Raw genomic sequence first — 14226 nt, 5'->3', positions numbered from 1 at the left:
ATCCTTGGACGCCTCATCCTTCTCTTGCGTCAGGGCATGGGCGCAGATGAGCGAGATGTTGAAGAACCTAGCTTTTATGCGGATTGTGCACACGGATCCATTCCTCAAGAGGGTTGCCATATGTTTTAGACAAAAAATTCAACTTGGATTAAGCGAATTATATACACAATTTAAATATATATAGCAATATGTGTGTCAGTCGAAAACCGGTTGCCACCTGTTTTAAAATTCGAATTTAGTTAAACTATGCATAGATTAAATGAACTATTAAAATATGACGTGAAACGAAGGTGGAAAGATATCCTTAGTTTGATTATTTACAACATTAATGAGGGTTGCCACCTGTTTAAAAAGGTAAAAGCAAATTATTTAATAAGTTGAAGGATTTATTAAAGATATGGCTATCAAATGAAACGGATTTAAAAAGGCTTTATTTCTGGACTGTATTTAGGACGGCTGCCACGTATTTGAAAAATCAAATTTAACTCAATTCATCAGCTACATGAAATATGTATTAACTATATTTAGTAGGGTTGCCAGCTGTTTCAGAAGTCTTAGCAAACTTATGCACAAATCCAAAGACGAAGATAATGGAAACATGAGCACCAAAACAAAGAAGAATACTAATGCGGGGACCTAGGCTAATATAAAAAGTAATAAAAATTTCTACAGTAGTTATGAAGGGAAATATATCTGGTTATAAGCTGATGGTATATGATTGAAGTTTAACTTGAATGTGATCTTAATAATAACACGTATTCCACGTTTAAGTTTAGCGGCTGTGGCTCGGACACAGCCCGCAGGTCTAGACGAAGGCGCTGGACTGATCCTTTTTCATTTTATTTTTACCACACCGAATTGAGGGCTAAGAAATTTCCAACGTTAGATCTTATCTTCACTTTTTTCACAATTTTGGATTTACGGTAGAAATGTAGCGCCAGGGGTCCAGTGTAACCAGTAAAATTTTTAAAGTGATCCACGAGAAAAGAAAGTTTGGGTTAGATATTAATCTTGCAAAATCGTCAATACTTAAGTATAATTACCATTAAATGTCCTGATGCCTACTTTTAGTGAGATGAGCACCTCCCCCCTAAGGGCTCATAGAGATAGAAATATTTTAAATGAAATGTCATAAACGAAAAATACGACATCTACAATAAAAATGTGTTGATACCACATAAACTTCTTTATTAAAACGTTAAATGACCGAAATTATTTCCCTCAAATTACATACCTTGCCACCTTCATTATGTGTAAGCAACAACATCAATTTCAATATTGAAAGTGTTTTAGCTCAATATGTACATGAGAAATCCACCTCCGCATACATATTCTGTCCCTCAATTCTTCCCATGCTCGTTCCTTTTACATTTAAGTAAACTGTTTGGAAACCAATAAGTCAATTAAGAAAATTGGTTTCCATGCAGTTCATTGCTTTTGCTTTCAGCAAATCACTCAATACCACTCCAACTTCGCTGCCACTACAATCTTGGCAAAATCTCAAAGGATGTTGGCGCGTAGAGAGATATGCTAGGGTGGCAGCGAAGACAAACAAGCTCATGTTGGATGAATGATTGAATCTTAAATAAATGTAAGGTGACTAAAAGCAAGAACAAATAAGTAAAAACTTTTGCGAAGTAGAATATCTTCTTTTCATTGCTGTGGAGTTAAAGGTGAAAAAGTGTGATGAAAAGGATACATTACACAGTACAGAAAGATACTCAAAAGCTAAGCCATTGGCAGTTATCATTAAAATCTAGCAGCCATTAAAGCAAAACTCAATCAGCCACAAGAACTTTAATGTATATAAGCTGTATTAAAAAAAAAAAATAAAACAAACAAACATTACAACTGCAGTTGTTAGCTGAATTAAAGGTTATTGTAAGTTTTTATGTACGTACTGTAACCATACATATAGTACATATATACATATATATGTATATACAAATACTCGTAGAAGCATAAATGTTTGTGTGTTTGAGTGCAAAAGTTTACACAACGCCATATGCTTTGCTCAGCTGTGTGGTGTCACCACCTTTTTGGTTTTCGCATTGTCGGCTTGTCTCCTCGGTTGGCCTGCCGCGCTTTGCTTGAATTGGAAAAGCACCGCTGAACTGTGGCAAACTACTCGTACATGGCATTGTTGTTGTTATTACAACTGTTGTTACTTTTGTTGTTGTTGTTGCTGCTAACCTCTACATTCCCGTTCTTGCTGCCTTAACTGGTTGGTGAAATCATTGCACACGCATTGCGCTGGTTGTTTGCGTTTAATTAACTGTGGAAAATTTAATGGATTTTCACTTTTATCACTTTGCGTGTGTCAACGATAGCAAAACCGGAGCGATAAGCATTGGTGGTTATGGTAAATTGGTGAACAGCGATGGTGAGGCAAATGATGGTGGTGACATTGTGGCGTTGGTTTGAGTGATTGAATGATGGGCGTGAATTTGGTATCTAGATATGTTTGGTTTTTTGAAAATCTATTTTTAGGCGCGCGACCATTGCATAAATGCTACGCTAGAATTAAATGTGCAAAGTGGAATTGTTGCTTTGGTTTTCAAAGAAACAAAAAATCATAAGACATGCTTTTTTTAATACAGAAACTAGCATTGAATGTAGGCACGAACTCTGGATGTTGAAAGGCTTCTTTGACTATATTTTCCTAATCCTTCAGGTTTAACTAAGAGAAAAGGCGAAAAAAGATTTTTTTTTTTTTGGCACGAAAGTCTACCTTACCACCTTTCATGTTAAAAAGATCTTTTGGTCGTTTTACCGATTTTCTGTTTCGACTCAAAGTGGGTTAAACCGACCGGAAGTAGTGCATTTTTAAACAGGATATATATATTTTTGCCATAGATACGGAATCTGCGCATAAAAACACAAAACTTTTGTTGGAATCTTTTTTCTGGAATGGACTTTCGGTATATTTAATACGCTTCCGGTCGAACCAAAAATTAGAGCATCCCCGACTTGGTAATTCATATTTTTTGCTTTCCAATAAAAATATATTTTTTTTTTTATTTGAGAATTTCGAAGGTCATTTAAAGGTTAAAAAAGGCACTTCCAAGAAAAAAGTTTCAAACAAAAGTTACGTATTTTTATCCCCTGAATCCGAATTAGTAGGAAAAATTAATATATGTCTAATGAAATAAAAATGGCCTTCCGCTCAGTAATATCACCAAAAGATAGTGCATCACTGAATTGGAAGGTCGTATTTCATTAAAAAACATTTCCGTTCATTTTATAGGGGGTGGACGGGTGGTTTAACACACCCTGTATATATTTTTTTAATTTCATCTAAGTTTTAGAAACTTATTTTTTTACGCTTAACCACCTACCATACGTCTTAAACATCCCATTGAGTTGAGGATCAGACGGTCTGCTGGGTTTCGCTTGAGAATCGGGATGGTTTAAAAACATGTAGGGATAGGCACGATGAAACCCTCTTATGGGCATCGCAATGGATCTTTATGGCTTCCGAGTGAATTCTTTCAGAGCTGCCGTCATAAAATTATCTAACCGAAGCTAATCTAAGTTTCTTCCGGACATTGGTCACTAGGTCACCGTGGTAGTTTTATAGAACTTCGCCTTCTTAAAACCTTCCGTAAGTCACCTGGGTGAGGTTAGGTTATTCTGGCTGGCTGACCGCCCCACATAGACCAATAGGTCTCCTAGTTATGTCAGACGGTTGTAGAAATTTTAGTTGAGTACATTTGAAGTAGACATTATTTAGGATGTGCATAGCACATAGTTAGAGTACAAAGATTCCGGCTTTTTGATTTTGAGGATGATATCCTGTGCACGTTCGGCGTTTTTTTCCTTGGCATTTAAACCACCTTCCACCGCTCCTCTGACATTTAACCCAGTGGTTTGCTTCGTCAATAAGTATCACCGCTGTAGCTTTTGACGTTGTGGGTTTTTGACCGTCGCATCCATAAAATCGCTCTCCAAGTAGCTTTGCCTTTTTGTCATTGCCTCCTCAATCGGGCTTGCGAACACCGGAACTAAGGGTTTTTTACTTGTCCTTGTCACAAAGTAAGCTAGCCCGCTTTCAATTTCGGACTTAGCCCAAACCAGTCGTTCCCTCTGTCTTAGCTACTAGTAGTAAGTCGCTTAACTTTTTGCTCATTTTTTTGCGCTTCTTTGCTATTGGTCAGATTTTCAAGCTGATCGGACTCACATATTTTGGGCTCTAAATTTTTATTATGCAAAAATGGTTGTGTATTGGTCCGGCATAGTTCGCGCTGCGTCTGGTCGCAGCATGGCCCTGTAGGCAGTATTTTTCTCTGCGACTTCGTGACGTTCTTCATGATGCCAGAATTTCTTTCGGGCTTGTTGGTATCCGACTACCTCTTCGGTAAATAAGGTCCGTCTGCGCTTGCCTATGTCGATTNAAGTATGATATAATTAGGCAAAATTTTTGCCCAAAAAACTTCTCCTAGAAAATATGGGCCGTTCGTTGAAGGCCTCATGCCGTAGATCATTTCATTTATATTGGCAACATGAAGAAGCTCCACCACATACACATTACAAATGAGTCTGCGCGAAATATTAATTTTTTGTTTAAATCATTAACAGCCATGCACGCACGCAAGAAATTAAATTTTTTTTTCTAATGCACCTAATGCACTATAAATTTAGAATTACACAGAAACCTATAGAAGCTCAGTCTTCACGCTGTCATAAATGCAATTGAAAAGTCCTTAGTGAAACCAATGATAAAGCAGTAAGGGCGCTAGGATAATTAGCGCGCACGCAAATGAACATAGTACACAAGTGAATAGAAATGGCCATTAATGCTAGTGTTGAATGCGTTTTGAACCTAAAACGGACTGAATGGACAATAAATGGCCAGGTGATGCTGAGGTATGCTACTGTAAAAGGTATTCCATTACGACTACATAACACTCAGCGCTCGTACCAGCAAACAAAGGCGACATTGACGCGGCAGCTTTGCTGTAGAACTCAAACTAATTGAGTCGCTAAGCGGCATGTAAACATGAGTGGGAATAATTTTCGCACTTTTTCTGGTCATTTAACGTTTTTGATTCTCCTTTGCCATTTTTGCGGGGTCTACAGGAAAACATCATTTATGCCAGTACATTTCTAATGTGATTTTTTTTCTGATTTTTCTTTTACACAATTTTTGTTCGTTGCTTTTATCAGCATGTTTTATTATTCATCGGCATACCAACACAGCTCTCTAAGGCTCTAAGGATATCAGGATAGAGATGCGCGCATTACGCGTGCAAAAGGTACTCCAAAGAGCAATGCGTGAATTTTTGCTGGCTCATATAGCCGACATGTATGTACCTATGTACGTTTGTGTGCGTGTTTGTAAACCCGCATTTGTATGTACAAATGAAATCTTCATGTTGCAAATAAGTTAATTTATCAAAATCCCTAAATGATCATCAATGTTAGGTTGTGTCATGTTGCAGGTCAGTGCTGGTGTCGGTTGCTCTCGCATAATAAACATGTTTATTTCATTACACATTTTCGGGCGCGAATTTTTTATTTCACTTTTTTCTTTCACCAAACACGCACATAATATGATCTATCCATAGTGATTTTCTTTTTTCTTTTTTTTTTGCACTTACAACATTTCTGCCTTAACATAATTTTTTCTATTAATTCACATTTGTACAGCTGCGCGCTACTCAGCAGCCATTTATCGTTGTATATCTTCGCTTCAGCGACGCAGCGTAATCACTCCCGCAGGACGTCTTTTACAAAATAAAAAAGCAATAAGTAAACTGGTATGTTTCTGTGTTTGAATGCTAACACCCCAGCAGCGAGAAGCCCAAGTTGCTGGACCTAAACTTACCTATGTACGCATATAATGCGCAACTTAATGCTGCTCTTTACCTTAGGTTAGGTTGCATATACTAAGCTGAAAAAAGCCGCGTGTAGAATTGTATTATTATTTTTTTTTCAAAGGAAGAAGCATCGAAAGTCTAACCCCGTTAGTATGAGACTTTAATCCACTAACTCCTACCGTCCATATATGAGTAAATCTCACGAGTTGTTACATTTTTCGGCAAAACGTGTTTTTGATCCAAAGTGGGGGCACACTTATCTTAAATAATGCATTATCTTTAGTTTTCTATAAAGAATGAGATTTCATCGCGAAATTGTATTTAAATAAAATCTTAAAAAATGCATTAAGTATATATAAAAAGTTAAAATAACAATTCGTGCAATACATTCGTAGTTGTATATTTATGTAACGCATACGCCCGTAGCACCGTACACAGGCAGAAAACACGTTTACTCACTCGCCTTAACTTAAAAGTCATATTATTTAAAAGTAACTAAATATTGGAATATTTTTCTGCAGTATTCCTCTCGTATATATACATATGTATACCATATTAATTTCTTCAATAAAAATTGTGAAATTGGAATTTTCGTTGCACAAATTATCGTCATCTTATAATCAATACCAGAAGGTCCAATTACTGTCGAATTTCGAAGTTTTTCTAGCTTTTAAGAGCCTTGGAGAGATTTTCTTACTAGCAATGGCGTTTAACTTACATATAAGGCACAAAATTAATTATAGAAAAATCTCCTGCTTCGGAATTAAAACGTGACTACAATTTTTTGTATTTGAAGGACTTTGTAGGATTTTGGGAGGATTTGGAATTGGCGCGATAAATTCCAGATTGTCGATAAATTAATACATATCGATAATTCTATGAATTTCAACAAACACTTCAATCCGATAACTCAAAAAATTTCGATAACTCGACTAATTTCGATATGCTTTCGATAACTGCGCGTTTCGATGGCTCCATAAATTTGTATATATATATATATAGATATAAATCAATAACTCAATAAACTTACGATACCTATTTGAATTTCGATAACTCGGTTAATTTTGATAGCTCCATATTTTTTAAAAGCTATTAACAAATTTTGATAGTGCGTTGCACTCTGGTAACACGATAAAATTCGATAAGCAGTTATAACTCAAGAAACCTTGAAATTTCGATAGCTCGATATATTTTGAAAATTTCTAACACTTCGATTCAATAAATGGCCTAATTTAAATAAATAAAAATCGATCACTCAATAAGTTAAGAGAACTCGATGCATTCCGATAACTCGATAAATTTTGTGAACTCTGTAAATAGCGGAAATTGAGTAAATATCGATAACTTTAAAATTTCCATTAACTTTACAAATTTCGATAATCCCATAAATTTTTAGAGTTCGATAACTATCTGTAAATTTCGACAACGAAGTTTCTGTGTATATACACAGATTTTGACAACTCAATAAACTTGAGTAAAATTGATCAAATTGAATAATTCGATACGTTGCGATAACTCAATAAACTTCGATGATCGATAAATTTCGGTAACTGCATAAATTTCTATAACTAAATTTTTTATGACTGAATTTATTTCGATTCCTATCGAAAAATTTCAATAAATTGTCTTACCATTTCAGTTAACCTAATTCATATGTATTTCTCATTGTTTTCATTTTCGTTTTTATCCTCAATTTCACTGCACTTTTTTGTCTTGATCGTTATCATTTATTTCTTCATCATCACATTTATCTTTATCATAAAGTTGCATTTCAAATACGAAGTAAAGCAACTAAAATTGAAGAGGTTTCAACAACTACAATACACAAATACGGAAATTTTAAAACGATTTTGGCCGTTATTTTCAACCAATTTTGAAACCACAAAAACTCTCCTCATCTACAGAACAATATCTTTACAACGGTGTTCTTGATTTTGAAATCGGTTTGGTTTGTTTATATGATTAATGTATATTAAACTTTGAAAATGAAATAATCGTTAAATTTCAAAACTTTCAAAATAACTGCGACAAATATTCTGCATGCTGCTATTTTTTCAATATGGTAGCACACTTTTGAAACTTCGCTGATATGCTGTATTTGATGCCTGCTTTCATTTCCTCTAATATGAACATTCTATTTGAAAACTTCTCAAAGTCATTAAGAAAAGGTATGCCTTGTTCGAGTGACAATAAAAAAAATCGTAATTTCGCTACTACTTCCCTGAAGTCAACGTATTAAGGCTAAAATTGCTGAAGTGCTTGATTTATTTTTATCTATCTACATATATATATAGAATACGCGAAGGGATTTTTTGTACAGGTCATCTGATCTGCACCGTTTGTCCGATGTGCAACAAGGTTTTACCGTTTCGAAAAGAGTTACCACCTGTTAAACATTTAAAATTTAATTATTTACTAATCAGTGCCATTATAGTCCGCACCGTTTGGTTGATTTTCAAAAATGAGTTGTCAATTTAAAAGGCTTGGACTGTACAGTTGCAGTAAGGTTTAAATTTTTCGAGAGAAGCTGCCACCTGTTAATAAATTAAGCTCAATTTATTAAAAAAGTTAAATAAATAGTTGTAATAAGGTTATCAACAGAATTGATTTTGAAAAGGCTTTATACCTTAGCTACTTTTAGTAGAGTTGCCACATCTTTAAAAAATCGAATACAATTTTAATTAAAGGAATTGGGTAAGTGAATAACGTATCACCAAATGGGTGTCAGAAAAAAGAGGTTTAAGAAGGTAATAGTTTGAAATTATTTTGGAAAGGGTTGCCACCTGTTTGAAAAGTTGAATTAAATTAATTTATATCCAAGTTATATGGAATCCTAAAAATGGTTGTAAATTGTAAAAGTTTCAAGAAATATTTAGTTTGACAATTTACAATAGTTTTGATGTGCCTGAGGGTTGCCATCAGCGTAAAAGATTAAATTCAAATTATTGAATAAGTTAAATGAACTACAAAAAGGTGGTTATCAATTTAAATGGGTTTAAAACCCTTTATTTCTAAACTATATTTACTAGGGTTTCCGCGTGTTTAAACAATTTAATTTCACTAAATTCATCGGTTACTCAAAATAGTTATAACAATGTCATAGGAAAGATGTTTAAGAAGATTTTTAGTTCGAAAATTGCTTTCAGGAGGTTGCTGCCTGTTCTGAAAGTCGAATTTAGTTGCATTATACACAAATTGTATGCAATTGTAAAATAATAATAAGTAAATAAATGTGGTTATCAAACAAACGAGTGTTTAGAAATATTTACCTTGAACGTTTATAATGTTTTTAGGGTGTCTGAAGAGGATTGCCATCTGTTGAAAACATTCAATTTAAATTTTTTAATAATTTAAATAGATTGTCAAAATATGGGTATCAATCGAAATGAGTTTGAAAATAATTTGTTTCTGAACTGTATTTAGGAGAGTTGCCACGTGTTAGAAAAATCAAATTCAACATAATTGATGAGTTAATTGAAATATGTATCCCAATGCTAGACGAAAAAGATTTTAGTTGGAAAATACTTTTAAAGAGGGTTTCCACCTGTGTAAAAAGTCGAATTTGTTTTACTTATACACAAGTTAAATGGAGTATCGAAATATTATTGCGAAATTTAAGATTTTAGAGAAAACATTAGTTTGATAATACTTTTAATTGGATTGCTATCTATTTTTTTGATTAGATTTTCATACACCGTTATTTCGAATTTCCAAAATTATAGAACTGGGATTGTACATAGATGTGCAATAACGTTTTATTTTTTGAAGCTAAAACTTTTAGCTGTATAGAGTGTTTAGAAATTTTATGAAAAGAAAAACCGACACCATGCGAGAGCTCGCTTCACTCAGAAATGTGTTTATATGAATCTTATGGAAATTTTTTTGGGGTTTTGAATAGTGTTTCAACCTGTTTAAAAAGCTAAACTCAGTTTTGGCGTTTTAACGCCATGCGGGCTAACTAGTTATACTTGTTTCTGGAACTCCAATGATTGAAATAAATAAGTGCAAAAAGAATGCTTTAGGGTACGTTCACACAGAAAGCGGAGCGGAGCCGAGCCGAGCGAAGCCGTTCCGGGCTGATTGAAGCTTTCAAATTGCTGTAGCTATATGAAAGTGTTCATACAGCAAGCTTTTTCATAAGCGTTTTGGAGCTAAAAACAAAGCAGTTTTCGATTTAGAATTCTCATTTAGTTTTTATATTTCATGAAGCTGCTGCAAACCAGTATCAAAATATTCAAATAAAACCGAATTTTACAACAAGTCTTTTGAATAAAAGAGAATGTTTCTTTAAAGATAGAATTTTTAAACTTGAAACAAATATTTTATTGCAAACTATAAGTAAAGTTCGTTAAACAATGTTTACTTAATTTAAATTTATTTTTAACTTACAGAGAGAGTTAAGTTTCTCAATGCACTCAAGGACAAATGATAATGTGATCTCCAACGACTGAAGAGCTTTGAGCGTCGCTTGGCTAGCGCTTAGGATGATCCTCTATTCGTAATTGAGTTTAGCTGGGTTTGGGTTCAAAGAATCCGTCCCTATTCTACCTGAAGTTTTCAAGTCGTCAGTGTACTAACCTTTCGAGGGAAGAAAATCTCCAAGTTGCCTTGTTGCCTACCTCTGATTGGAGTCTTTTGTTAGAAATGATGGATCTCGGTAAATTGTTTCTGGGAGACAGTGCTGTCAGGAGCGCTGACCTTGCTTCTCCATATTCTTAGAGGATATGTACATATATGCCAGTTATTGTTGCTGAAAGATGCGATGTGCCAGAGTAGGTATTGAAACGCAGGCAACCGCAAAATGATGAATATATGTATATTAGCTGTGCTATCATCATGTATTACCATTTCAGTGTCTTGGAGCTGCATCGTTAGATTAGGTTACCTGCCAGACATTTACAAAATATTCGTGGTTTCGTGGTTTTGGAAGTGGTCATATCCACACGCTGCCTTCACAAAAGTTTGTTTACCAGGCTTAGTCCCGGTGAATTGACTTCGCTGGCGGCGCTGACCTTTTTCATAGTACATATCTACTCAAACGAAGCTATGCATAGAGTAAGGCGGAACTTATTTAAAAATGCTCTAAGTCTATGCTACTTACGTGAACTCTTAATAAAAAGTTAATGTGTTTGAAACTGTGTAGTAATTAATGGGAAATTTTTTCATATCATACAAGTACGTACATTTGTAACTAACATATATGTATATTTGTGTATAGTATGCATGCATACATACATATATAGATCACCAAATTACAAGTGCAAGTGCATTCACTACTGAAAACAGTAGTATTGTACATATTTGGAAACATAAAAAAGCGTACATATGCACATTGAAATCTCCAAATACTTATAGTTGCTTAAACAGCACACTCCATACTTACTTAAATAGAGACATTTGTTTTGTGTGTTTGCATATTTGTTGATAATGGCGTTATAATTACTGACAACACAAAAGCAATTCAACTTTGAGTACCAGGATTGTCTGGCTTTAATGGGATTTTTAGTTGATGCTCGTAGTTATGCCACTTAGTTGGTAGTACTATTCAGACATGTATTCAAATACATATCTGTGGACTTTTGACAAAACAACCACTGTGCTTTCGGCAGGTTGGAATTTAGAATAAATTATATAGGTAATTACCATTTAAAAATTTAAAATTTTTTATTTAACTTTCATTAAGATAGCATCTTAAACTACTCCTATTAATGACTAAACATAAAAATATCATTCACGAACTCAATGCATTACTGCTTTGAAGAGAAAATGACCTCACTGGAGAGAATTTGTTTTGTCAAAAGTCCACAGATATGTTTGTACTATGTACTTTTGTTTGTTAACGTGCCTGTTTTTAGGTACATATCCGTCCGCGTTAAGTGAAGTTAAGTTGATACAAAATAATATTACCGGAAATATTTGGGCAATATATCTAAACGCGTAAATGCCTCTTAACAATGTAAACCTCGTGAACTTTAATTTTGTATATAAAATCGGTTTATTTACGAGGTTTACGTGTTTACGAGGCATTTACGCGTTTCCACTAATACCCATTGTAAAAATTTTCTAGTTCCCTTTTCAATAAAATAAATGTATAGAATTTTTATTTGCTGGTGTAAACATAGTCTGGTCGAAAGCCCGGTTTATTTGATTTGTAAAAACCGATTTACTCGGTATTCGAAAAATCTAGATTAAAAAAAAAAACGCCTAAAATAAAAATACGGCTGAAACCGGTTTGAGAAAACGTGTCAATTAACGTGTTAATTACCATACCCAGCACAGATGGCTATGTTGGGATGGGACTAAGTGCAGCAGAGCCTATCTGCATGCGGTTCGATCAACTGGCATAACTAGAAAGGAAGTAAAGAAATTCGGAATAGTTTTTGAACCAGACCCAAATCATACAGTATTGGAAAATTACAGTTTTTGAGGCTTAAATGTGCTAACAATAAAATTGTCTTTATCCATACCAGATAAGGTAGGACACAGGTATTTATCCATACAAAAGAAAACTAATGAGGTCTTTAGTTGATTTTCCTACATGTTAATTGCTGCATGAGCTAATGATTTCAATCACTAAACAAACAAAGTTGTCATCCTTCAATAAATAACCAATAATTACTTTGTGCAGTAGTTAAGTAATGGCATGCCATTAAGTAAAAGTGCTATTAATTTAAGCCTAAAAGTTGGGGATATATGAGCATGGCTAGCACTACAATAAAATCATTTACAATTCAGGTAAAGTATGTATTTTATATTAAAGCATTGAAATGTAAATATTTTCTTATATTGGTAAATAGTCACATATTCTCGAAATTCCATAAAACATGTAATGATTTGCGTACATTAGGAAGAAGTTCGTGTTTGTTATTAACCTCATTTTTAAGCCAATTCAAACTTAGAACCTTTTAATTCAAGTAGTTTTAGGTAGTAAGTTTGTATGTACTGAGTGCAGTTATTTATTTTCTACAGTCTTGTTTTAATTATTAAGTTATTTATTCGACAATATAATGGAAAAGAAATGCATTTGCATTAAATTCTACGGCTCAGTGGAGGGTGAATAATAACTCGTACTTCAATGCTCAAGCGTCACTGTAGGAAAATTTCGACTTGATTTAGCCTTAAACATTGCGTTTATTTATAAAGCATATTTCTTTGGTTTTTTTTTTCTAATAAATTACAGATTTTTAATTTATATAATTTCGTATAACAAGTTCGATTTTTGCTATGGTGTGGAATGCTTAACATTTCCTTTTGGTTAGCATTTCCTTTTGGTACGTTGGTTTGGCTGAAAAACCGAGGAAGTACTTTCCAACTGATTGTGGAAGAAATCAGCAGGGTTGTAAAAAATATAAGAGTTACTCTTACGGAAAAGGGATGTTATTAATCTAAGGTTGGGAAACAAGCTGAGATGAATATATCGACACCTGAGTGGAAGATCGACCTATATATCTCGGCAGCGACTTCTAAAACGCCCTATCTCAGAAAAATTTTCAGTACGCTCTACTTCCGAATTTGATTAAAGACCGCCCTATTTCAGAATTTTGTTTAAAAAAACTATATCACAGAATTGGATTGAAGATCGCACCCTATCTCAGCTGATAACACATTGAAAATATATTGAGTTAGGGCGCTTTTGGATCAGCAGCTGAGAGAGGACGTTTTTGAGCCGAGTTCTGTGATAGGGAGTTCTTGAAAAGATTTCTGAGACAGGGCGTTTTCGAAGTGGCTGCCGAGATAGGTCGATCTTCCACTCAGGTGTCGATATGTATTACATACTAGCTTTTGCCCACAACTCGGTCCGAGCTTAAATCAGTCAAGTTTTATGATTTCAAATGTAACAAAAAAAAATAAAATTATATCACCGAAAACCATTAATTTTATTAAAAAAATATGCTTATTGTCCTGAACTTGGTTAATTTGTCGAGTTTCAGCTAAATTGGCCATTTCAGTAGAAAACAAAACAACTTACAATACATATGTTTTTAAATTATTTTTATATCTGACCATTCTTTTAAAAAAAATTTTCTCTGCGCTAAAGACGAAAGATATTTCATTTTGCAAATGTCCCCTTTGATGTAATCTTTTTTTTATTTAAACAGATTGCACCCTCCTCTTCCAAGCTGTTTTCGCAACAAAACAACTAGTTAGATGTTTAAACAGGTGGCAACCACTTTCAGTTTGTAATATTTAATTTTACTTGTTGATTAAACTTTGTTTGACTCTTTAATAGGTGGTACCTAACCCTCTTTAAAAATATTTTCGAATCAAAGCCTCCTTATACCTTTTCCGATAATTAATTGAACTTACGGAATTGGAATTTTGAGTAGATGGCAACTTTCTTCAAAATACTTTCGAAACAAAGCTTCCTTAAGCGCCATTCGTTTGCCATCCATATCGGAATACAGCA

The 14226-nt window shown here is 34.1% G+C and overlaps 1 long non-coding RNA gene across 1 annotated transcript; it reads left to right on the top strand.

The window, feature by feature from the left end:
* Window positions 1-365: 365 nt before the first annotated feature.
* LOC108370376 (uncharacterized) lies at window positions 366-13587 on the top strand. The gene is made up of 3 exons (XR_001848626.1): window positions 366-376; window positions 673-674; window positions 13491-13587. It is a non-coding gene; the product is annotated as an uncharacterized LOC108370376 (long non-coding RNA).
* Window positions 13588-14226: the final 639 nt, after the last annotated feature.

This window comes from Rhagoletis zephyria, unplaced genomic scaffold, assembly GCF_001687245.7.
Source record: "Rhagoletis zephyria isolate East Lansing unplaced genomic scaffold, Rhagoletis_zephyria_1.1 Rzeph_scaffold_04187, whole genome shotgun sequence".
Taxonomy (NCBI): domain Eukaryota; kingdom Metazoa; phylum Arthropoda; class Insecta; order Diptera; family Tephritidae; genus Rhagoletis; species Rhagoletis zephyria.
The sequence above is the reverse complement of the archived record's forward strand: the minus strand, read 5'-3'. Positions and strand labels throughout refer to the sequence as shown.